General features: G+C 36.5%; 1 protein-coding gene and 1 pseudogene across 5 annotated transcripts in view; one reads left to right on the top strand and one right to left on the bottom strand.

Moving 5' to 3' along the window:
- The window catches only part of COMMD1 (copper metabolism domain containing 1), a 148,416-nt gene that overhangs the window by 40,528 nt on the left and 80,629 nt on the right, over positions 1-27,259 (top strand). The gene's annotated exons all lie outside the window — the stretch shown is intronic.
- Positions 3,012-27,259, bottom strand: LOC309643911 (small ribosomal subunit protein uS10 pseudogene; annotated as a pseudogene). The gene has a single exon. The product of its transcript is annotated as a small ribosomal subunit protein uS10 pseudogene (transcript).

Below are 27,259 nucleotides of genomic sequence, written 5' to 3'. Positions count from 1 at the left end.
CCACTGCAATGAGAAGCCTGCGCACTGCAACGAAGACCCAACACAGCCAAAAATAAATAAATTAATTTAAATAAATAAATAGAGCTCATTTTAAAACCTTATAATAAATCCATTCAATCTTAACTACCTTCACCACATGAGATAAATTTCTCTCACTCTTTGTTTTCCCCACAGACCCTTTACAACTTTCTATATCAATTCACCTTTTTGTCCTTTCACTTTCCTCTTTCTCTGGAACAATCTTTAAACGACCTCCAAACAACTACTTTAGGACAAAATTACTCTTTTTTTTCTTTTCCCCCTCAATAAAAACATATCCTACCTTCCTTGAATACTTTTCATAGAGATGTTTCCCTTAACTCTTATATGTTTCTAGTAGTTTTGGTTACATATAAAATGATAATTAAAAAAACTTTTATTTATTTATTCATTTGGCTGCGTTGGGTCTTAGTTGCAGCACGCAGGATCTTCTTTGCGGCATGCAGGATTTTTAGTTGTGGCATGTGGGCTTCTCTCTAGCTGTGGCGCGTGGGCTCTAGAGTGTGTGGGCTCAGTAGTTGCAGTGTGTGTGCTCTCTAGTTGTGGTGCACAGGCTCTTCATCACGGCATGCGGGCTTCTTTCTAGTTGTGGCGCGCAGGCTCTACTGTGCGCGGGCTCATAGTTGCAGCACGTGGGCTCTCTAGTTGTGTCACACAGGCTCTAGAGCATGCAGGCTTAGTTGATCCATGGCATTTGGGATCTTAGTTCCCCAACCAGGGATTGAACCCATGTCCCCTGTGTTGAAAGGCAGATCCTTGACCATGAACCACCAGGGAAGTCCGAAAATGATAGTTTTTTTTTTGAATTTTATTTTATTTATTTTCTTACACAGCACGTTCTTATTAGTTATCCATTTTATGAATATTAGTGTATATATATCAATCCCAATCTCCCAGTTCATCACAGCACCACCCCCACCTCCCCACTGCTTTCCCCCCTTGGTGTCCATACGTTTGTTTTCTACATCTGTGTCTCAATTTCTGCCTGCCAACTGGTTCATCTGTACCATTTTTCTAGGTTCCATGTATATGCGTTAATATACAATATCTGTTTTTCTCTTTCTGACTTACTTCACTCTGTATGACAGTCTCTAGATTCATCCACGTCTCTACAAATGACCCAATTTCATTCCTTTTTATGGCTGAGTAATATTCCATTGTATATAGGTACCACATCTTCTCTATACATTCATCTGTCTGTGGGCATTTAGGTTGCTTCCATGACCTGGCTATTGTAAATAGTGCTGCAATGAACATTGGGGTGCATGTGTCTTTTTGAATTATGGTTTTCTCTGGGTATATGCCCAGTAGTGGGATTGCTGGGTCATATGGTAATTCTATTTTTCGTTTTTTAAGGAACCTCCATACTGTTCTCTATAGTGGCTGTATCAATTTACATTCCCACCAACAGTGCAAGAGGGGTCCCTTTTCTCCACACCCTCTCCAGCATTTGTTGTTTGTAGATTTTCTGATGATGCCCATTCTAACTGGTGTGAGGTGATACCTCATTGTAGTCTTGATTTGCATTTCTCTAATAATTAGTGATGTTGAGCATCTTTTCATGTGCTTCTTGGCCATCTGTATATGTCTTCTTTGGAGAAATGTCTATTTAGGTCTTCTGCCCATTTTTGGATTGGGTTGTTTGTTTTTTTAATATTGAGCTGCATGAGCTGTTTATATATTTTGGAGATTAATCCTTTGTCCATTGATTCGTCTGCAAATATTTTCTCCCATTCTGAGGGTTGTCTTTTCATCTTGTTTATGGTTTCCTTTGCTGTGCAAAAGCTTTTAAGTTTCATTAGGTCGCATTTGTTTATTTTTGTTTTTATTTCCATTACTCTAGGAGGTGGATCAAAAAAGATCTTGCTGTGATTTATGTCAAAGAGTGTTCTTCCTATGTTTTCCTCTAAGAGTTTTATAGTGTCCGGTCTTACATTTAGGTCTCTAAGCCATTTTGAGTTTATTTTTGTGTATGGTGTTAGGATGTGTTCTAATTTCATTCTTTTACATGTAGCTGTCCAGTTTTCCCAGCACCACTTATTGAAGAGACTGTCTTTTCTCCATTGTATATTCTTGCCTCCTTTGTCATAGATTAGTTGACCATAGGTACGTGGGTTTATCTCTGGGCTTTGTATCCTGTTGCATTGATCTATATTTCTGCTTTTGTGCCAGTACCATATTGTCTTGATTACTGTAGCTTTGTATTATAGTATGAAGTCAGGGAGTCTGATTCCTCCTGGTCCATTTTTTTCCCTCAAGACTGCTTTGGCTATTTGGGGTCTTTTGTGTCTCCATACAAATTTTAAGATTTTTTGTTCTAGTTCTGTAAAAAATGCCGTTGGTAATTGGATAGGGATTGTATTGAATCTGTAGATTGCTTTGGGTAGTATAGTCATTTTCACAATATTGATTCTTCCAATCCAAGAACATGGTATATCTCTCCATCTGTTTGTAGCATCTTTAATTTCTTTCATCAGTGTCTTATAGTTTTCTGCATACATGTCTTTTGTCTCCCTAGGTAGGTTTATTCCTAGGTATTTTATTCTTTTTGTTGCAATGGTAAATGGGAGTGTTTCCTTAATTTCTCTTTCAGATTTTTCGTCATTAGTGTATAAGAATGCAAGAGATTTCTGTGCACTAATTTTGTATCCTGCAAGTTTACCAAATTCATTAATTAGCTCTAGTAGTTTTCTGGTGGCATCTTTAGGATTCTCTATGTATAGTATCATGTCATCTGCAAACAGTGATACTTTTACTTCTTATTTTCCAATTTGTATTCCTTTTCTTTCTTTTTCTTCTCTGATTGCCGTGGCTAGGACTTCCAAAGCTATGTTGAATAAGAGTGGTGAGAGTGGACATCCTTGTCTTGTTCCTGATCTTAGAGGAAATGCTTTCAGTTTTGTCACCAATGAGAATGATGTTTGCTGTGAGTTTGTCATATATTGCCTTTATTATGTTGAAGTAGGTTCCCTCTATGCCCACTTTCTGGAGAGTTTTTATCATAAATGGGTATTGAATTTTGTCAAAAGCGTTTTCTGCATCTACTGAGATGATCATATGGTTTTCATTCTCCAAAATGATGATAATTTTTAACCATTAGTAACCTTTATAGAGAAAACTAGTTAGTAGACAACAGAATTGCCTGTCATGTACTAGCATTTTGTAGCAGATTAGCACATTTGATGAATATATTATCTCATAACTTCTAGACATATATGCTTCTTCATAGTATACCTTCTCAGTGTGACAAAAACATGTTTATTAACAGACCTGAATATCTTTAGTCTCTTTATAAGAATAAGAAAACAGAACTATATGCACTTAAACTTATATTCAGTAATAATGTTTCAGTGTTTTATTTAGGAATGACCCACATATTCAATAAATATCTATTATTTAACATAGTATAACTTGAAGGTTCAAGTTACCAAAAAGATTTTGGAAAGTACTTCAAAACAGTCACATTTTAAAACACAATTATTGTTGAAATTAAGTTTGTCAGAATAATGATTCGATTTGATTAAAATCAAACCTGTAAGTTTTATAATCTTAAGCATCTAGTAAATATAATATTAGCTTATTTGACTAGTAAGTCCAAGTAGAATAAAATGTATGTCTGCATTAAACTTAATGCTGACAAGTTTGAGGACCTTCCTGTTTCATTAAACCAACAATACTAAAGTTTTGTTATTTACCAAATCACATTATTTTCAAATCACGTGAACTTGAAAAATATTTTGGTTAGTTCCTATATTTCTGAGAGTTTTAGGAATATTTACAGTAAGTCCCCTACATATGAACATGTTCCGTTCCGAGAGCACGTTCGTAAGTCCAATTTGTTCGTTAAGTCCAACAAAGTTAGCCTAGGTACCCGACTGACACAATCGGCTATATAGTACTGTAATGTAAAAGGTGTATAATACTTTTTGCACAAATAATACGTAAAGAACAAACAAAAAATAAACATTTTTTATCTTATAGTACAGTACCTTGAAAAGTACAGTAGTACAGTACAACAGCTGGCATACAAGGGCTGGCATTGAGTGAACAGGGAAGAAGAGTTACTGACTGGAGGAGGGAGAGGAGTTGGGAGATGGTAGAGCTGACGGATCGTCAACAATAAGAGACGGAGGGCAAGCTGCAGTTTCACTCATGCCTGACTTTGATGGCACAGGTTCTGGTTCCTTGCTGGATTCAATTCTATCTACCCTCTTGAAAAAAATGATCCAGTGATGTCTGGGTAGTAGCTCTTTTTTTCTCATCATAGATGACATGATAGCAGTGGATTGCATTCTGAACTGCTGGTGCAACCTTCGTGTACCATTCTACGTTCGGGTCCTGTGCCTCAAAAACTAACAGTGCCTCCTCAAATAAAGCAAATCCCCATGCTATATCCTGCGTCGTGAATCTCTTCAGTTCTTTAGTTACTTCTTCTTCTTCTTGTCGCTCCACTCTCTCAATTATTTTCACTTTTGTTTCCCTCATTATTGCTTGGCGCTACTTAGCAATACCAGCTACATCACTGCTGCTTTTACACTTGCTTCCGGACACCCTGGGCTTGAAATAAAGGTACTACTGTCTTTACTGTACTACTGTACTCTATACAGTACTGTACAGTAAAGTACACAAAAGCACAACCACTTGTAGAGGATGCACGCATGTGACAGTGTACTCCAGACATGCGAACTAACTTATGTGATTGGACCTTTTTATCTAAGTGGTTGCTTTTGTGTGTTCCTTGAGTCCTTAGAGGGAGTTGGCAGGGGTCTGGAATTCCAATGACTGTAAGAAGTTGAGAGGCTGGAGTGCAGTGGGGAAGCCTTAGAGGAGCCAGCTTGGGAAATCGTTAAGTTTTTCCAAAGGAGCCTTGAAAGTTCTAAATTATTCTTAGTAAAATCATGTCAACAAGGGAGAAAGTAGAGTTAGTGCCATAGTGGCAGAGCGTATAGTCAGCAGGAGTTTGAGAAGGAGGATTTCAGTTGACTAAGTTCCCATGACAGGAGCAGGATCAAGTAGGGAGAACAGAGAGGCCTTGAAACAAAAATCCAAGAAGAACTTGCAGCCTGAGAAAACAGAGGCTTCGAAGCAAAGAACAGAGAGGCCTTGAAACCAAAGCCAGGAATAACTTCCAGCCCAAGGTGTACCTTAAAAAAATAAGCCTGGGACCCTAACCCAGCTTCAGAGAATATGCTAATTCAAAATGTGACTCAAACCATACGCCTTTTTATGGCTTAGGCATGGATCCAAGAGATATCCACCCCAAAAGCTACAGAAGTGACATCTCTATTTAAATCTTTTGCCCATTTTAAAATTCAGTCATTTTGTGTTATTAGTGAGTTATAAGAACTTTAAAAAAATATATTCTGGATACAAGTTTGTTATAAGAAATATGATTGGCAAGTATTTTCTCCCAGTCTGTGGCTTGTTATTTAATTGTCTTTTGAACTACAAAAGTATTTGATTTGGATAAAGACCAGCTTATGAATTTGTTTCTTTATGGGTTATACTTTTGCTGTTGTATTAAAGAGCTGTTTGCATAATCAAAAGTTCTCAAAGATGTTCTCTTCTGTTTTTTTCTGAGAAGTTTTATAATTTTAGGTTTTACATTTTTGTATATGATCCGTTGTGAGTTAATTTTTGTGTATTTGTGAGTTAACGTTCTCATACATTCTCAATGGAGGAGAGAATTGGTTCTTTAAGAATGAACCAATTTTTTATGTATAAAGCAGAGATCTATAGTACATAAACAGATAAACAGGATATTTGTGGCATTAAAATTTTTTGAGGGTAGGGCACAATTGAGTTTAAAATGTCTAGAGGCACTTCTTAGGAATGTGATAATGAAAGCTTAAGGAGCACAGTCTAAATTAAACTTTATGCATGTGGGTGCACAGTTATCCCAGCCCCATTTGTTGAAAAGACTATCCTTTTTGCATTGAATTGCCTTTTCACCTTTGTTGAAAATCAATTGACCATGAATATAACGGTTTATTTTCGAACTCTCAATTTTGTTCCACTGATCTGTGTCAGATAACTTGGTTTTAAGGTCACATATAATAGGTAGAATAATTTTTCAGGTGCTTTAAAACTTAGCACCTCAGGGCTTCCCTGGTGGCGCAGTGGTTGAGAATCTGCCTGCCAATGCAGGGGACACGGGTTCGAGCCCTGGTCTGGGAAAATCCCACATGCCGCGGAACAGCTAAGCCCGTGTGCCACAACTACTGAGCCTGCGCGTCTGGAGCCTGTGCTCTGCAACAAGAGAGGCCGCGATAGTGAGAGGCCCGCACACCGCGATGAAGAGTGGCTCCCGCTTGCCGCAACTAGAGAAAGCCCTCTCACAGAAACGAAGACCCAACACAGCTAAAAATAAATAAATAAATTAATTAATAATAAAAAAAATTAGCACGTCAAGATTATTTCCTTATAATTTTTATGTGAAAGAAATGCATAGTTTTTCGTTGAGGGAAGATGCATGTTTATATCTTTCCCCAAGTAAAAATTTGCATCTGAAATTTTTATTTCATAGTGAAATGGATGGGAAAAGATGGCTTTCAAAAATTTTAGTTCAAATATATTTTGCAAGGTCAGGGAACTATTTGATTTTTCTTTAAGAATGAAATTATTTAGATTTCTTCCAAACACCTGTTTGTTTAACTCAAAACATTAAAGAACCAGCAGTGTTTCAAACAAAAAGTCATAAAATATAATCATTCTCATCAGTTCACTAAATCCCATGTTACTAATTCTTATTCTGCATGAGTCCTGTTTTTCCATTAGAGTTCTGGAAATTCTTATCCATTTCAGTGGTATGATTTTAAAGTTATCAAAACCTGTATTCTAGAGTACTTGTCAGTCCTTTCCATGAATCTTTCTGAAGATGAAGTACTTTTGCAAATGTATCAGAGTTAAATAGTAAGTGTCTAAAAACGACAAAAGACTTTTAAAAATGGCCATGGTTAAAGATCTGATGCACTTTTAATAAGAAAACTTAGTTATTTCTGTGACACAACAATTTAAGATAGGGACTTCCCTGGTGGTCCAGTGGGAAGAATTGCCTTCCAATGCAGGGGATGCAGGTTCGATCCCTGATCAGGGAACTAAGATCCCACATGCCACGGGGCAGTTAAGCCCGTGTGCCACAATTACTGAGCTCTCGCGGCTCAACGAGATAGCTGCGTGCCGCAAACTCCAGGGCCCCTGCGCTCTGGACCTTGCCCACCACAACTACAGAGCCCACGTGCCCTGGTGCCCACATGCCACAACTAGAGAGAGAAAACCCACATGCCACAACTAGAGAGAAGCCCGTGTGCCACAACAAAGAGCTCATGCTGCAGCAAAAGATCCTGCATGCCTCAACAAAGACCCCGCATGCCACAACTAAGACCCGATGCAGCCAAAAAAAGAAAAATTTATTTTTTAAGATAATAATTAGACAGCAAGGATATTGACAAATTCTATGATCTTCAAACAATTTCTGGAATACCTGTATTAGTAACATATGTCCCCACACATATAATCTAAAAGGCTTATCATCCATCTGACAGAGATGAAAGACCTGTGTATTGAAAAACTACAAGACATTAATGAAAGCAATAGAAGAAGACAATTAAGTGGAAAGATAACCTATACTATTGATTGGAAGAATTAATATTGTTAAAATGTCCATACTACCTACATCTACATATTCAATGCAATCCCTATCAAAATTCCAATGGTATTTTTCACAGAAATAGAGTCAACAATCCTAAAATTTGTATGGAACCACAAAAGACGCTGAGTAGCCAAAGCAGTCTTGAGAAAGAACAACAAAGCTGGAGGCATCACACTCCCTGATTAATTTAAACTATATTACAAAGCTATAGTAATTAAAACAGTATGGTTTTGGCATAAAAACAGACACATAGATTAATGGAACAGAATAAAGAGTCCAGAAATAAACCCAAACATATATGATCAATTAATTTACCACAAAGGAGGCTAGAATATACAACGGGGAAAGTACAGTTTCTTCCATAAATGGTATTGGGAAACTTGGACAGCCAGATGCAAAAGAAGGAAACTGGATCACTATCTTACACCATACACAAAAATTAACTCAAAATGGATTAAAGACTTGAACATAAGACCTGAAACCATAAAAGTCCTAGAAGAAAACATAAGCGGTAAGCCCCTTGACATAGGTCTTGGCCATAATATTTTGAATCTGACACCAAAAGCAAAAGCAACAAAAGCAAAAATAAGTAAGTGGGACTACATTAAAGTAAAATACTTCTGCACAGCAAAGGAAACCATCAACAAAATGAAAATGCAACCTACTGAATGGGAGGAAATAATTGCAAATCATATTTCTGATAAGGGGCTAATATCCAAAATATACAAAGCATTTCTACAACTCAGCAAAACAAACAAACAAACAAAAAAAGTCATGCCTATGTAATGAAACCCCAATAAAAACTGGAATTTTTACCCTGGGTGTGTTTTTCTGGCAAACAATACTCTGTGTATTGTTATGCATTGATGTGCCAGGAGGGTGATGCATCCTGACTCTCTGGGGAGGGGACATGGAAACTTTGCATTCAGGACCCTCTCAGACTTTGCCCTATGCATATCTTATTTTGGCTGATCCTGATTTATGTACTTTTTTGCTATAATCTGTAATTGTAAGTATAGTGTTTTTCTGAGTTTTGCAGCTTGTTCTGCTAAATTATTGAGCTTAAGGGGGTAGTTGGAACCCCAAATTTATAGCCACTTGGTCATAAGTATGGGTGGCTTGGAATCCCTCAGCTCCATGGCTGGTTTCTGAGGTGGTATCCTCTTTGTGAAGGATTTTGCCCTAACTTATGAAGACTGGCTCAACTCTGGGTCATTCATGTCCCAATTGCATTGCAGGGTCGATGGTGGAAGGGGACTAGGTAGCCCATCATTCAGTAAGTAGACCTACACTTTATCTCCCAGTTTTCAGAATGAGTTATCTTCCAGTTTTCAGAATGAATCCCATACCTTGAGCTGTGCCTCGAGTCCTTGAGTCCAGAGCCCTCTAGTTTACTCTGTAGAATGGAAACCCACAGTCTTTCACCAGGGGAAGTGATGGGGTGGTAGTTGGGTTAAGTAAGCAGATTTTCAACCAGTTCTTTGGTTTCCAACTTCTCTTTGACTCAGAAGTACCTAGTGCTTTCCATATCTTTGTCTTTCTGGAGTTCTACAGTGGGAATTGCTTCTTAGCTGTACCAGAGAAATCTATATACCCAGAAGTCCAAACACTCGTTTCTTACTATTTTCTATTATTTCTGCCATTTTCTTTGTTATATTTTTCAGTTTTGTGTTTGTGATAAACAATTGAGATATTGAGTGGTTTTTCTGTACCTATTATTACCTGAATTTTATTTTTTTTAGCTAGTTGACTTTAGAGTGTTTGAAATATAAATAAATGTTTTGTGAATATTTAGAATAGCAGGTGTATTTATTTTGCTGTAGATGAATGTAATTAAAAATTCTAAAATTACTGTGGTCAGGTTTTTATTAATATGGAAGCATAAACATGGAAATAAAATTTCATGTAAAATGTGCTGAACTATTTTTAATTTCTATAATTTCAAGCTGACAATTTCTGATAAATTACATATCTTATTTAATGGAGAAGACTGTCTGAATTAGCAGTGTGATTTATCTTCTAGGCCTAGCTACCAAGTGGACTATTTCAAAAACTAGAGCCGAAACTACTTCAATAGAGAAAATTATAGATGTGATCAGTAGTCTCCCTACTAAACTGTAAACATAGTGTGAGCAGGTATTTCAACACGGTGTTGAGTTTTGTGAACACTTAATAAATATTTGGTGATCAACTGACCAATGCTGACTAAAGTATGTGAAATCTTATAAATGACTAAGAAAGATCTTGAAAAAACAAGTGTAATCTGAGTTAGGGATAGATGTTTAAAAATCCACCGGAGTAGTTACTAAATGTGAAAAAAATGGCTGCTGCAAGGGGTTGAGTTATCTTTAAGGGCACGATAAATCTCAAGGACAGGAGTTGGAGCTTCAAAGTTCAGCTACCCTTCTCACATGAGACTCCTTTGCCTTTTTTTCCCTCAGTATTTTATTTTTTTTGCCTTAAAAAAAACTTTTCTAAGAATTTTCAAACATACAAAAGGGTAAATAAGTATTTACCTTTATTGAAGTATCAAGGTTTGATATCCTTAAGGAAACAAGTTCCATGAAGCTGCCCTGAAAATTCTGGGAAGTTGGGTAGGTATGCTTACTAGCTAAGCATACCTCCTAGAACACATGATTAAAATTTGTTAGAGCACATGCCAAGTAAACTATGAAAAACCTAACAAACTTTTTATCTTAGGTATTGGCATATCCCAATGTTCTGTGCTGTTCTAGGGTGTGATGGCTTAGGAGTGAATATGATTTGAACCTAATACATTTTTAGAGGGTGTCAAATTCAGAACCAGGCAGATCCATCTCCTGACCCTAAACATGGTCCTAAAGTAAATCGCTTGAGGAAATTGGATCCCAAAGATTACAGGTGGGGAATTTTGAAGTGTGTCCATATTTCATTGGAGATCAAAGAAGCCTAACTAAAAGAATTGTGGGCTGACTTATATGATAACTTCTTTTTGAAAGGGCTATTTTATCTTGAAGATTATGAGTTTGGAGGAACTAAGGTGATTGGCAGTGGAAAGAATCAGAACATGTGAAATTCCTTAAAAATTTATTGACTTAAATAACTTTGTGTTAACACAATTTAAAAAAAAAAAACCTTTACACTTAAAAAAAAAAATTTGTTAGAGCACAATGACTAATTGCTGTATACCAAAGACTTCCCAATTGCTTGAGGCTGTTTTTATTTATTTATTTATTTATTTATTATTTTTTTTAGAGGCTGTTTTTAAATTGTTGATGTTCAAGCTTCAGTTTTCACTGGTGTGCTGCTACCTGATATGAATATATTTAACCAGATTCATCACTCTGTTAGAGTGTATACTTTTATTTTTTCTCACTCCCACCTAGCTTTCTATCACCAGATTTTGGGCTTGGTTAACTTTTCACCTGTCTGCCCTTAATTGGATGTTAAAGCAGCCAGGAAACTGGAAAGTTCCTGACATAGTGACTGTTACATAGCAGTTATGTAAGTCACTGAACTTTGGAATGTGTCCAGAGGTACTCTAGGCAAGTCCGTCATTGGCCAAATTTTTGTCTTATAAAACCAAATTAGTTTCTTTTTTAATGTGTAAATTTGTTAAATTAGCATGCAGAATATGGCAGTAGTACTCAACAGACACGCTAGTCAGTTGTGTATTAAATCTAGTAATGGGAAATGTGAATTTGCCTTTGAAATATGATTTGATTGCACTTCTGTGTTTACCTGTGCCAAATGAAACATGGTTGTATTTTGTTTACAAAGGCTCCAGTAACTTCCCAGGCATGGAGACATCAGATAAACAGAGACTTTATGATTTTATCACAGGTGGCAAGAAACAGGACTAATTACACAGATATGAGAGGAATGAATTCTCCTATCCACTCCATAGCTCTTCTTTTTGCTGAAGTTTCCTTCTATTGGTAATTTTCAATTCTGAATTGTGTAAGTTGAGAAGTTCAAATGATTATAGCTTTTTTTTTTTTTTCCTGTAAGAAGGACCAGGCATAGACAACAGTGATTTATAAAATTTGCTGTCAACTTGAAATATTTTCCTTTCTCCCCAGTGAAAAGTAATAGCATTTTTCTCTTTTCTTATTTTTAGCTTTGACTTTAATCTTTCCAAGTTGTCCATAGCCAGCACCTTATTTTCTTCTTGGTAACCTTTTTTTCCCCTGTTTAAATGTAGCCAGGATTTTTATTATAGTGGAAATGGGACCAATTAGCTATTAGTTGTTGCAGTCTGATATGAGATGAGTGAGTGTTTTTACTTTAAAATACAGCTGACCTAAATTGCAAAAACAATAGACTCCTCAACACCAGTGCTTCTTAAATGATGTCTGTTGAGGACCAGATTTGTAGTGTATGTGTGTGTGTGTTGTGTTTTTAGAATTTTCAGTCTCTCACCAAAAATACAAAAAAATATAAGGTTCAATTATTTTGTTAGAATAATCAACACAAAAATACTGTCACATTGCCACAAAAGTTTCTGAAGGTTTACTCTCAGTCTCTACAGCCACCTCATAGTGGACTTGTAGACTGGCATTGGTCTGCAGACTGTACTTTGGGTAGTACTGCTCTAGATTTCCTGGCAAATGAGGAAAGCCAAGGATGCTGCATTGTGCTTTTGGTTACACACCAGATTGTATGCCCTTCAAAGTCATGTTCATGTTATTCATCTTTTTTGAGAGCTTAGGACAGGGCCTGATAGGAAGGTGGTTGAAACTCGGTGATGAAGATTATATGGTGATAACAAGTGGAGTCAGAACTGAGTGGGCCAGAACAAATTCTGCAAATATTCAAAACTGAATTGTGAAGTAGTAACATAGGAGGGTTTCCATATCAGATTATCTACTTTTTCTTCAGGGATAAAATAGGCCTTACAAAAATTTTCTAATAAAGTACATTCAATCCTGAAAGGCAATTGAGAGCCAGCTTTCATCATTTTGGTCTACTCTAAGAATACAAAAGCTCACACTATCTATTATATAAAATAGATAAACAACAAGGATTTACTGTATAGCACAGGGAACTATATTCAATATCTTGTAATAACCTATAATGAGAAGTGAAAAAAATGCAGATATATACATATATATGTATAACCAAATCGCTTTGCTGTAACCTGAAACTAACGCAATATTGTAAATCAACTATACTTCAAAAAAAAAAAAAGAATACAAAAGCTGAGTTATGCCAAAGATAGTTTATAGGAGGGAATAAAGCTTTGGAAATTTAGCAAGGTTGAACCACTTCAAATTACCATTTTTGTAAGTCAAAAACAGTTGCATACTGGCAATTTTGTGTAGCTCAATGTATAGATACGGCAACATGGAATGTTAATACTGGGGGCAGAGTACATAGACATCATTTAGCAAATTCCCTTCATTTAATTTCAGGGAAACTAAAGCCCAGAGAAATGTTTCAAACAGCAAAACCATTTTCTAACTGTAAGTACAGTAAACCAGATTTTACGAATTTACTGAAGGTAAATAAAAGACAAAACTGAGTTGCAGGACTTCCCAGGTGGTCCAGTGGTTAGGACTCTGTGCTTCCAATGCAGGGGGACTGGGTTCGATCCCTGGTTAGGGAACTAGATCCCACATGCATGCCGCAACGAAGATCCTGCACACACGCTGCAACGAAGATCCCGTGTGCGGCAACTAAGACCCGGTGCAGCCAAATAAATTAAAACAACAACAACAACAACAACAACAAAAAAAAAAACACAAAAACTGAGTTGCTTTTCTTTTGGACTATTTCTGCTTATGTTTTGGACTATGTTCTACTTAAAATAATATCATAAGCAATTTCAAGGGAAATATTTAGTTTTTTTAAAACAAGAAAACTGAGGACTTCCTTGGTGGGGCAGTGGATAAGACTCCACGCTCCCAGTGCAGGGGGCCCGGGTTTTATCCCTGGCCAGGGAACTAGATCCCACATGCATGCTGCAACTGAGAGTTCGCATGCCACAACTAAGGAGCCCGCCTGCCACAACTAAGACCTGGTGCAACCAAATAAATAAAATAAATAAATAAATACAAATTAAAAAAAAAAGAAAAAGAAAACTTTTAAGAGCATTAGAAAACACTAGTTTACCTAAACCATTTTTTGGACAGTTTCACTTGCTTTAGCTCATCATATGATTTTTTTTATTCCAAGAGGCTATAGAAATGCAACTAAGATCTTTTGACCTGGTATTTGATCTTTAATTGTGTAAATATATATTTTTGTCAGAAAATATTCTGGTGAAATAAAAAGAAAAAACATTCTCTTTATTACCCTTTACTAACAAGCTAATATTAATAGTCACTAGAAGCAAATTGCTTTTGCTTTCTCAAGGTCTTAATTTCTATGTGTTGACAGCTGGTAGCATTCTGTAGTTTATAGGCTTAAACTAAGGGAATGTGTGCACATTATGGCATAACATATTCTTGGAACCTTCACAGAACTGTTGACAAGTAAAGATTTGTTTTTGGTTACCATGAGTAGTTTCTATGGGGGTTGAACTATTGTTAGTTCTTGGTTAGCCTCCTATGCTTGTCAGTCTGTTTTTTTCAGAAATGACGAATTTAAATCTGCATGATGTGTTCCAGTTCACTTACTTAATGGAAATTAGGGGAGTGAATAACTTTCTGAAATTCTTAGTTACTGTTCCCATTAAGGAGTTGGAGAAGCAAATATTTATATCTCATGCATTATTTTGCTTAATTCCTAATCATTCTTTCTTCTTGGATATAACTTACTCACTAAAGAAATAGCTATCCATTCAAACAACTGCCTTGGAATATTCCAGCAATATTTTTTTCTTACAATATTAAAAACCCCACATATAATATAACTAGAAAAAGACAGTTATTTCCAAGCAGGATGAGATTGATGGTAAGTATATTATTTGTGGATGAGAATTTTCTGCTTTTTTTTTTTAAATTATATATATGAGTTACTAGCAATACTGACCATGATAAAGAATATTTCTTACAATTAAACTTTGTTTCTTTCTTGGAAAAATAGAATTACCTAAATTCAAGGTCATCTTATATTTGAGTCAATAAGATACTTATCCTAGAAGTTTATTATTTAGCTTTGACAATATTTTATCGAGTTGATTAAAAAGAGCTACAAGTTATTAGATTGCATTATCACTTATATTTGATACACTTTTAAGAAATAGTACTTTTGGGTTGTTGAAATTATGTCCCCAGTATTTCTTCTTCTTGGTCATAAGAACCAAGATTTTTCACATTAATTTATATTTATTATATTAGACTAGCAAGTTTGCTTTCCTCTTTTGGTATGGAATAAAATTAGAGAGATTATTGATTCTTGTATGGTAGTTCTATTTTTAATTTTTTGAGGAATCTCCATACTGTTTTCCATAGTGGCTGCACCCATTTATATTCCCACCAACAGTGCATGAGGGTTCCCTTTTCTCCATGTCCTTGACAACGTTTATTATTCGTTGACTTTTGATAATAGCCATTCTGACAGCTGTGAGGTGATATCTTATTGTGGCTTTGATTTGCATTTCCCTGATGATTAGTGATGTTGAGCATCTTTTCATGTGTCTGTTGGCCATCTGTATATCTTTGGAAAAATGTCTGTTTAGGTCTTCTGCCCATTTAAAAAAAATTTTTTTTGATATTGAGTTGTATGAATTCTTTGTATATTTTGGATATTAACTGCTTACCAGATATATTGTTTGAAAACACCTTCTCCCACTCAGTAGGTGGCCTTTTAGAACAAATTTTAGAATTATTTGTTCTAGTTCTGTGAAAAATACTGTTGGTTTTTTTTTTTTTTTTTTTGGGCTGTGTTGGGTCTTTGTTGCTGCTCACAGGCTTTCTCTAGTTGCGGCGAGCGGGAGCTACTCTTCATTGTGGTGTGCGGGCTTATTGCGGTGGCTTCTCTTGCTGCGGAGCACGGGCTCTAGAGCGTGCGGACTTCAGTAGTTGTGGTGCGTGGGCTCAGTAGTTGTGGCACATGGGCTCTAGAGCGCAGGCTCAGTAGTTGTGGCGCATGGGCTTAGCTGCACCACGGCATGTGGGATCTTCCCAGACCAGGGCTCGAACCCGTGTCCCTTGCATTGTCAGGCAGATTCTTAACCACTGCGCCACCAGGGAAGTCCCTGCTGTTGGTATTTTGGTAGGTATTGCATTGCATCTTAAATTGCCTTGGGTAATATGGTCATTTTAGCAATGTTAATTCTTCCAACTTGTGAGCACAGTATATCTTTCCACTTGTCTGTGTCGTCTTTGGTTTCTTTCATTAGTGTCATAGTTTTTCGAGTACAGGTCTTTTACTTCCTTAGTTAGATTTGTTCCTAGGTGTCTTATTCTTCTGTAAATGATATTATTTTAAAAATTTCTCTTCTGATAGTTCTCTGTTAGTGTATAGAAATGCAACAGATTTCTGTATGCTAATTTTGTATCCTGCAACTTACTGAATTAAGTTATTAGTTCTAATAGTTTTTTGGTGGTATCTTTAGGATTTTCTATATATGGTATATCATCTGCAAACAGTGACAGTTTTACTTCTTCCCTTCTAATTTGGATTCCTTTTATTTTTTTTTCTTGTTTGACTTCTGTGGCTGGGACTTCCAATACTATGTTGAATAACAGTGACGAGAGTGGGCATCCTTGTCTTGTTGCTGATCTTAGAGGAAATGCTTTCAGCTTTTCACCGTTGAGTATGATGTTGGCTGCAGGTTTGTCACATGTGACTTTTATTATGTTGAGGTATGTTCCCTCTGTACCCACTTTGTTGAGAGTTTTTATCATAAATGGATGTTGAATTTTGTCAAAAGCTTTTTATGCATCTATTGAGATGATCATAGAATTTTTATTCTCCAGTTTGTTAATGTGGTGTATCACATGAATTGATTTTCGGATTTGAACCGTACTTGCATTCCTGGGATAAATCCCACTTGATCATGACGTATGATCCTTTAAATGTATTGTTGAATTTGATTTGTTGAGAATTTTTGCATCTATGTTTATCAGTGTTACTGGCCTGTAATTTTCTTTTTTTTGCAGTGTCTTTGTCTGGTTTTGTATCAGGATAATGCTGGCCTCAGAGAATGAGTTCAGAAGCATTCCTTCCTCTTCAATCTATTTTGGAATAGTTTGAGGATAGGCATTAACTCTTCTTTAAATGTTTAGTAGATTTCACCTATGAAGGCTTCTGGTCCTAGACTTTTGTTTATTGGGAGTTTTTTTGCTTGTTTTGTTTTTGTTTTTTAATTACTGATTCAATTTCATTACTGGTAATTGGTCTGTACATGTTTTATATTTTTTCCTAATTCAGTCTTGGGAGATTATACATTTCTAGGACTTTATCCATTTCTTCTAAGTTGTTCATTTTATTGGTATATACTTGTTTGTTGTAATCTCTTACCATCCTTTGTAACTTCTCCTTGTTCATTTCTGATTTTATTTATTTAGGCCTTCTTTTTTTCCTGATGAGTCTGGCTAAAGGTTTATCAATTTTGTATATCTTTTCAAAGAACCAGCTCCTAGTTTCACTGATCTTTTTGTTTTTGTTTTGTTTTGTTTTAGTCTCTATTTCATTTATTTCTGCTCTGATCTTTATTATTTCTTTCTTTTTTGGGTATTTTAAAACATTATTGACCTACACAGAAGAATTCCAAATAATTTATATAGATACTTTGCCTCCAAGGAGGTGGAGCATAACTTCCTATTCTTTAAGTGTGGGCTGCTCATGGTGACTTCCCACCAAAGAGTAGATTATAGAAAAAGGGGAGAAAAGAGTTATTTTACAGTGGAGAAACCTGAAAAACACTACCTCAGCTAGGTTCCATTAACAGTGATAAGCCATGTTGATAGCATGTACCCTTGATGTGGTATGATGAGAATGGCAATTCACCTCTGGTCTTTCTCCCAAAACCTATAACCCCAGTCTAACCATGAGAAAAACATGAGGCATATTCAAACTGAGGGACATTCTACAAAGTACCTGACCAGTACTCCTCAAAACTGTCAAGGTTATCAAAAACAAGGAAAGTTTGAGAAACTGTCATAGCCGAGGGAAGCTTAAGGAGACATGTTGACTAAATGTAGTGTAACTTGGATGGGATCCTGGAACATAAAAAGCACATTAGGTAAAAACTAAGGAAATATGAATAGCATATAGACTATGGTTAATAATAATGTTATCAGTATTGATTCACTAATTGTCACAAGTGTGACTTTACTTATGTAAGATGTTAATAGCCTAGGAAATTGAGTGTGTGGTATATTGAATCTGTACTATCTTCACAAGTTTTCTGTACATCTGTTCTAAAGTTAGTTTTATTAAAAACATTAAAAAAAATTGTAGATACTACTAGAGCCCCCTATATGCCTCTCAGATTTCATTCTCCTTGTCCTTTGAAGTAAGCTCTGGCCTGCATTAGGTGTTTATCAATCTCATGCATAATTTTACATTTTTACTACATACATATTTTAAATTTATAGTATTTTTTTATCTTATAAAATTTCATATAAATAGTATCATACTTTATGTATTTGTGTGCAGTTGCCTTTTTTGTTATTGTTGTTCGGCATTATGTGTTTGTGCTTTATCCATGTTGATAGATATAATTCTAATTCATTTACTATGTATTAGTCCATGGTTTGAATGTCACTAACCATTTTTGTTGTTGTTGTTCTGGACATTGGGGTTGATTCTAATTTGTTACTATTACCAACATTGTTGCAATAACCATTCCTGCATAGGACTCCCAGTGCATAGGTTTAAGAGTTCCTCTAAGTTTTTTCCATTGCAGAAGAGTTGCTGAGTTCTAGAATACGTACATCTTAAATTTTGACAGATAATGCAAAATTGCTCTTCAAAAATGTTATGTTCCCACAACAGTATATGAGAATTGTTGGTGAGGAAGTGAAGAAACAGTTTTTAATATTGTGCGGCATTTTACTTTTTGCCAGTTTAATGGAAGGGAAATGGTATTAGTTTACATTTTCTTTATTATTAATGTTGAGCATATTTTTATTGATTGATTTATTATTAAGTTTCGCTTTCTATGAATAGTCTGCTCATATTTTTGGTCAAGTTTTTAGCTGGTAGGTCTTTTTGATTTCAAGGAGTTCTTTATTTATTCTGCATACTACTCTTCTGTCAGTTATATACTTTACAAAATCTCAGTATTTCATTTGAATTTGTAACTTTAAAACATGGTATCTTTTTTGTAAGAAGTTATTTTTTGCTTTTTAAAAAATTGAGTATAATTTATATGATAGTACTTAAGTATTCAGTTTGAGTTTTTGAGAAATATATATACCTGTGTAATCCACACTTCTATCATCATCTTATCATCCTATCATCACCACAGAAAGTTCCCTCATTCCTCTTCCCAGTCAGCCCCACCTCTGCCTCAGGTAACCACTTTTCTGGTTTCTGTTATCAAAGATTAGTTTTGCTTGTTCTAGAACCCAACATAAATGGAATCATACAGTATATACTCGATGTATCTAACTTTTAAAATTCAGCATAATATCTGAAATTTATGCATGTTTTTGTATCTATCACTAGTTTTTTTTTTTTTTTATATAGACTTTATTTTAAGAACGGTTTTTGGTTTACAGAAGAATTGAATGGAAAGTGCAGAGAGTTAACATATACTCCCTTGCTCTCTGCTCCCAAGCAATTTCCCCTATTATGAACATCTTGCATTAGTGTGGTACATTTGTTACAGTTGAGGAGCCTGTGTTGATTACATTATTAACTAAAATCCACAGTTTACATTAGAATTCACTCTTTGTCTTATATATTCTGTTTGTATATTCTTTCTACACAAATGTTTAGTTATGTGTGTCCACCATTTAGTATCAGATTTTGTACACTATACAGAATTGTTTCACTGCCTGAAAAATCCCTTGTGTTCCACCTATTCATCTCTCGCTTCCTCCCTCTGAACTCCTGGCAACCACTGATCTTTTTACTGTCTCCATAGTTTTGACTTTTCCAGAATGTCATATAGTTGGAATTGCCATGATCAAACACTCACACAGCCCATATTCTAGGGAATGGGACATAGACCCTTAACTCTTCGTGGGAGAAGGGTCAAAGAATTTTGGAGCCAAGTTTTAAAATAACCATATTCTATATTATATCTACATATTATAAATGGGGAAGTTGAGGTACAACAAGACTAAAAGACTTTCCCAAAATCAAGTGAGTACAGGACTAGTTTTTTTTTTTTGGGATTCCAGATTTCATGCTCATCCAACTATTCACTCATTCAGTATATATTTGCTGATCACCTACTATATGCCAGTCACTGTGCGAGGCTCCAGGGGTTAAATATTAAACAAGAGAGGCAAGGTCTCTGCCCTCTTAAAGAACTTACATTTAGAGCAAGAAATAGGCCTGATGTAGGTTTCTTTTTTTAATTAAGATTTTTATTTAGAGATAATTGTAGATTCACATGCAGCTATAAGAAATAATACAAAGAGATACCACTGTAGTTTTTATTGATTCCCCCTAACGATAACATACTGCAAAACTGTAGTATAATATCACAACCACTATATTAACATTGGTACAGTCAAGATACAGAACTTTCCATCACCACTAAGATCCCTCATGTTGCAGTTTTATAGCCACATCTACTTTCCTCCCACCCACCCTTGCTCCTTCCTTTTTTTTTTTCCCCCTTTAAACAACTGATAATCAATTAATTAAAATAGTTGATTTAAGCATCTGCAGTAGTGATTCAGCCTCGACTCCTGGCTAAATACTGATGGAAGTAATCTGCTTAACAATCTCAGAAGGACTGTTCAAGTCAATGAGTTTCTTGTATATCCTCATCTGAAAAAGAGACCAAATCTTTCAGCAGAAGGAGTTTTTCTTGTAGTGATTCTCAGAGTCCTGGTAGGCCTCCAAACTGGTCTTTTCATTTTAAGATTCTTTTCCTTTGCACCTCTCATCAAGTCTGCACAAACCTTCTCCAGAGGTTTTACGTTGTGACTGGATAGGGTGATTCTAATTTGGTGAAATTGCCACCTCTGGTTCCACGGGTATCTTTCTGGTATCTTTCAAAGCCATGGTTGTGATGTACCTCCCTGACTGACTCGTTCCTGGGTGAGAGCAAACAGTGGCGAGTCAAGAGCAGGAGCAGGTGGACCCGAGGTCAGCTGCAGCTGCAGCCACATATTCCTCAAAGAGCCCCCACCCCTTCCTTAGTTGCTAGCAACTACTGATCTGTCTTCCATTTCTGTAATTTTGCCATTTCAAGTATATGATATAAATGGAATAGTACAATGTGTAACTTTTCCTGATTGGGTTTTTTCACTCAGCATAATTCTCTGAGAATTTATGCAAGTTGTAGTATCAATGGCCCATTTCCTTTTTATTGTAGAGAAATAGTCCATGGTATGGATATACCACAGTTCATTTAACCATTCACCAGTTGAAGGATGTCTGGTTTGTTTCTAATTTTTGGCTATTACAAATAAAGCTGCCATAAACATTTGTGTATAGCTTTTTGTATGGGTGTAAGTTCTCCTTTCTCTGGGATAAATGCCCAGGAATGCTATTGCTGGGTCATATGGAAGTTGCATGTTTAGTTTTATAATAAATTGCCAAAATGTTTTGCAGTGTGGGTGTGCCATTTTACATTCCCACCAACAATGTATGAGTGATCCAGAGTCTCTGTATCCTGTCTTGTCACTATTTTTACATTTTAGCCATTCTGATAAGTGTATAGTGACATCTCATTGTGGTTTTAATTTGCATTTCTCTGGTGGCTAATGATGTTTAGCATTTTTCATTGTACTTATTTACCATCTGAATATCTGCTCTGGTGAAATGTCTCTCATATGTTTTATCCAGTTTCTAATGGGATTGTTTATTTTTTAATATCACACTTTGAAAGTTCTTTTTTGTTTTTTCTTTTGGCCGCACCGTGTGGCATGCGGGATCTTAAAGAGTTCCCCGACCAGGGATGGAACTCGTGCCCGCTGCAGTGGAAGTGTGCAGTCTTAACCTCTGGACCTCCAGGGAAGTCCCTGAAAGTTCTTTATATATTGTAGATACTAGTCCTTGGTTAGATATGCGGCTTGAAATATTTTCTCCCAATTTGAAGTATGTCTTTATCCCCTTCACAGGGTTTTTTGCACATGGTGAAGGTTAATTTTGATGAGGTCGAATTTAACAGTTTTTGCTTTTATGGATCATGCTTTTGGTGTCAAGTCTAAGAATGCTTTGATTAGTCCTAGATCGCAAAGATTGTCTTTCTTTTTCTTTCTAAGATTTACAGTTTTTCATTATATCTAAGCCCGTGATCCACTTAAAATTTACTTTTATATGTTATGAGACTAAGGTTGAGGTTCTCTTTTTTAACCTATGGCTATCTACTTGCTTGAGCACCTTTTGCTGAAAATGCTATCTTTCTTTCCTTCATTGAATTGCTTTTGCACCTTTGTCAAAGATGAGTTGCCCATTTTGTGGGGGTCTGTTTCTGTGTTTTTTATTGGTCTGTATATTCCATTGGTCTATGTATCTGTCTGTCTGCAGATATCACAGAATCTTGATTACTGTAGCGGTGAATTAAATCTTGAAATGCAGAAGACCAATTCCTCCCACTTTATTGTTCTTATTCAAAATTGTTTTATCTACTCCACTTCCTTTGCCTTTCCATTTAAATTTTACAATAATTTTGTCTATACCTACAAAAAATCTTGTTAGGATTTTTTTTTTTAATTTTTTTATTAATAGCTACTTTTATTTATTTATTTATTTATTTATTTATTTTTGGCTGTGTTGGGTCTTTGTTTCGTGCGAGGGCTTCCTCTAGTTGCGGCAAGCGGGGGCCACTCTTCATCGCGGTGCGCGGGCCTTTCACTATCGCGGCCCCTCCCATTGCCGGGCACAGGCTCCAGACGCGCAGGCTCAGTAGTTGTGGCTCACGGGCTCAGTTGCCCCGCGGCATGTGGGATTTTCCGAGACCAGGGCTCGAACCCGTGTCCCTTGCCTTAGCAGGCAGATTCTCAACCACTGCGCCACCAGGGAAGCCCTCTTGCTAGGATTTTGATCGGAACTGCATACATATCAGTCTGTTTCTTTTCTCTGAAATAGAACAACTTGGCATGTTTTTACGTCTCTTCTGTTTTCCTGTCTCCTACTACCTCACTTTTTTTGTTCATTTGAAATTTAAGTTTCAAACTGATAATTATTAATTTTTAACATTTAAAAGTTGTAATTGGATCATCATATTTCAGTCAAATACATTTTTAGCGTATTGCTGATCTGTGTAGACTAGGCGACCAGTGGTTTCTCCAAGCTGCCCACCAGCAGCCACATCATGTGGGGTTGTTCTATGATTATATTCTAGCAGCACAACATTGTCAATAACATTAATATGATGGTTTGCATTTTTATCTTTCAATCAGATTCTTCCTTTCTCCTGATTTCCTAGCCTAAATATCCTTTAGCTCTGAGCCCCTTGCTAATTTGCAAGGCTAGATTAGGCAAACAGATATCAACACCATGGGATTATTTTCTACTTTATCTAGGAGTTTATAGTTTGTGATATAAATGGTAAGATTTTATAGAGCAAGGAGTTGGTAACTGTAGATACTTCTAGACTTAATCTGCAACATTTATTACTTTTGGTTTAAAAAGTTGTTGATACAGTTGTGCTTCTTAGAACATAAATTCAAAAAGTTGTGTTAGATCCTATATTTGCAGAGATACATAAATTAGACTCTGTCAAAGATTAAAGTCTGTTGGGTGAAATAGACTTGTAAACAGAAAGCTTCATTACATTGAGGTAAGTGCTATGATAGAGATATTAGGGCATTTTTGGAATAGAGAGGCACCGTTACCTTACTAGGGGAGGAGGAATATTGGGGGAGTCATGCTTGAACTGAGTCTTGAATGGTGAATAGAAGTTAATCTGGTGAAGGTGGTGATGAAAGGACATTTCAGGCAGTTAGAATAGCGTGAACAGAGGCACACAGAAAGAAGCAGCTAGCATATTGGGATTGGTAGCAGGGGCATTATGAACAAGTTAGTGCTGTTTGAGTGGCAAGTGTGGGAGGCAGGGAGTAAAATAAGATAGGAGGATAATGTTACCAGAAAACTGGGTTTGCCCAAGAGTGGTGAGAATTGAGCCAATAGCCACAACCAAGCCAGAGATTGAGAGAAGGAAGGATTTATTACTTGCAGCAAGTAAGGAGAACACTGGAGATCTTTCTCAAAGCAGTGTCTTCCTGAACAGCAAAACTGGGGAAGTTTTAAACTAAGGGTACATGTATATTCATGAAGGGGCTTGAGCAGAGGAGAATTCAGCATAGAATTGGGACAAAGGTTGGCAGAGTCCAGGCTTTAGTTGATTAAAGTCTAGACTATCAACATCTTCATTCCATCCTCCACCTGGTGGGGGCCTTAGTTCCTGCAGAACTCAAAGATATATTATGTATATCCCTTGAGGAACGAGGACCCTGCCCCAAGGCTGCACTGTTGTTTCTTGACTGCTCCTCCCTAGTTTCTGCATCCCCTCCCTTAAGATCATTAATTACTGAGACCTGTTCAAGGGCAAGCATGGCAGCCAGGCTTAGATCACAAAATGGCTTAGGCCTAAATGGGTTCTCTTATGTCAAGAGAGCCATTCTTGGTTCTCTTTCTCCAAGGACCCTCTAGCCTATCTGCTTATAATAAGTCAGCTCACATTTTGAAGGGCCTGTTGTGTTGGGTTTGGACTTGATCCTCAGTAGCTCTCAAACCTGTCAGACCCAGGGTTTCCTTTTTATAGTAAATATTTTCCAGTGTCCCTGTTGGGCTGCACCCTGCAGGCCTAGAAGGCCTGCACTTGCCCAGCTTCAAGACCGAAGAAAGAGCTCAGAGTCAGCGACAGAGACATCAGTGGTTTAATGGATGGGGGAGCTTACACATCTGCAGCAAGGTCCTGGGGCAACACCCCACCACGTGTGACAGACAGCAGGCAGGACATGGTGGCAGGCTTCGCTCCTGGGTGGAAGGGGAGATTGCCAATTATAGGGGGAATTACATCAGGTTGGCTCATTAGTTACCAGGGAAACCAGCAGAGGGGCACACCCCTCACCGCCCTTTTGATAAGAACAGTCACTAGCTGGGGTCTGGGGCAAGTTTGTAGGAAGGTCAGTCATAGTGTAGGGTATAGGTGAAGCAGGCACTGGTCAGGCAGGGGATGTACAGAGAGCAAGAGAACAGCCATCTTGAGTGGTCTGACCATACAGTTCCTTTATTAACCTTAAATGAAATGCATGTATAATTATAGTTCACATATAGTAAAATTAACATGTATAATTTCTAATAATATGATGGCATACATGTAATATAAAGGAAAGTTATAAGGAAAATAAAATAATACAGTAATTTAAAATATATATTTAACAATGTAAATGTTGAAGCATTACTGCATTAGAACATGTAATGAATTAATCAAATACTTGCACCTATATGTAGAATCACTGTGAATGTGCAGCAGTAAATGCAGACATATATAGATGTGTTGTTTTGGTAGTTCAGATATCAAAATATGAATGGTATTGCCACTGGTAATGAGATTTTCCAAAATGCTCAGCAACCTATTTGTAAAGTTCTGACCAAACCAAAGTATTGATACAACCTGTGTTAGTTGCATTCCTGGAAAATGTAGAGCTTATTAATAAAACTGTGCCAAAAAATAATTTTTTATGTAAAAAGAAAAAGATTAATTTCTAAGCCCAGGTAGTTACAAACAGGTTCCACATAATATTAGATGGGACATTGCCAAGTCATGTAGGACATGTGTCAGTTTGTTTTGTAGGATGTTCTTGAGCAGGGGTTGGCAAATTACATCCTGCAGGACACACTATTTTTGTATAGCCCATTAGCTAAGAATGGTTTTTACATTTTTAAAGAGTTGGGCAAGTAAAAACAAGAATATGTTACAGAGACGGTAATACCGTTTTTGGATGAATTGACCCCAGTTCAGGATATTATTGACTGGAACCCAACCAAAATAACTTCTGTCACAAGTGAAGTTAAATCAGAATAGATTTCTTAATATGCTTTGAGGAAAAGAATGATACACATCACCTGTGTTGTGATGTGATAGTGTGAAGCAAAGTGCTGGTCGAAATAATTTTATTTAATTATAGTATATTATACAAATTAATGTTTCTATTGAGTGGCATAGACAGAGATTTTGGGTCCTCCTACCTGGTAAATAGGCAGATATTCAGTAAACATTTGTTGAATTGTAATGTGAAATGTCTTTAATCTATGTTGTAATATTTATCGTACAACTTTTTCATATTAATGGAGGAATGAAAGACAGCATGTTTCTCTTTCAGCCTCCGTTCCACCTATTCTACCTATACTCCACCTGTACACTGTCTACCTTTACATTCCTCTGTTCTCACTGCTACTGCTCAAGTGTAGGCAGGACTCTTGGTTCCAAATGATAGGAATACAGCTTAAACTATCTTGAATAGTAAATGGGAGTTTTTGGTGCCTACAGGTGGAAAAGATGCCGAGATAACATACAGAGTTGAAGAAAGGTCTGCAGGAGCCAAGGCCTTGGGGGTTACAGAACAGGATATCACTCCATTAGAACCCACTCTCATCTCTGCTTGGCTTCATTCTATTTTATTGCAATCAGGCTTTTGCCAAAAGATCAAAGATGTCTGTCTGCAACCCTCCAGTCTCATGTTCTTCTGGTACCATGACCCCAGGAGGCAAGACCACTTCTCCTCCTAAATTGGGAGATTAATTTGGATCAATCATTGTGCCCAGAGAAAGGAGGTACTATGATATTTTGGTTTGGAGCTCATACCAATCCTCATGGCCAGGCAGGGGGAAGCTTGTTCTGAGACCAAATCATTAACCATCACTGACCTATTTAGGCCTCCATTGCCCCAGCCCTTTGATGATTTCCCGCTTCAGTTTAGCTGCTTACTGTTCTCAGAACAGCAATGGCAATTAAGATTTGAAAATTTATGGAAAAGAATAAAGTAGTATACAGTTTCAGAGTAGTATTATTGGATATGAGCTATTTGGTTGAAGATGGGCTATAAAACTAAACTAATTCATTCACTTAACAAAATTTACTTAGTACTTCGTATGGACAAGGCATTACCCAGTTATAGTATATCAAACCAAGCCTGGCTACAAGGCACTGTGAAATTATGTAAGATTTCATCAGAGCACTAATTCATTTTATTCTCTTGTTTTATTATTTTTACATTTTAATTTTATTTATATTTTATTATTTCCTCATCATGGAACTGGACATTTATAGATTCTAGTTATTGATAGAGAATTTGAGTGACACAGATTTTTTTTTTTTTTTTTTGGCCATGCCGTGTGGCTTGTGGGATCTTAGTTCCCCTACTGTGGATTGAACCTGGGCCCTCGGCAGTGAGAGCGTGGAGTCCTGTCCACCAGGGAATTCCCAACATGGAATTTTTCAAAATAGCTTTTCTGATATTCAGTATTTTCAAAGGGAATATTTTTGTATTTATGAAGCACTTATTCTCATTACTGTCTTTTGATGACCCTTTTTGAAAGCTTATTCAGTGATTAAGAATC

This window comes from Balaenoptera physalus (assembly GCF_965194825.1).
Source record: "Balaenoptera physalus genome assembly, chromosome: 15".
NCBI classification, from domain to species: Eukaryota; Metazoa; Chordata; class Mammalia; order Artiodactyla; family Balaenopteridae; genus Balaenoptera; species Balaenoptera physalus.
The sequence above is the reverse complement of the archived record's forward strand: the minus strand, read 5'-3'. Positions and strand labels throughout refer to the sequence as shown.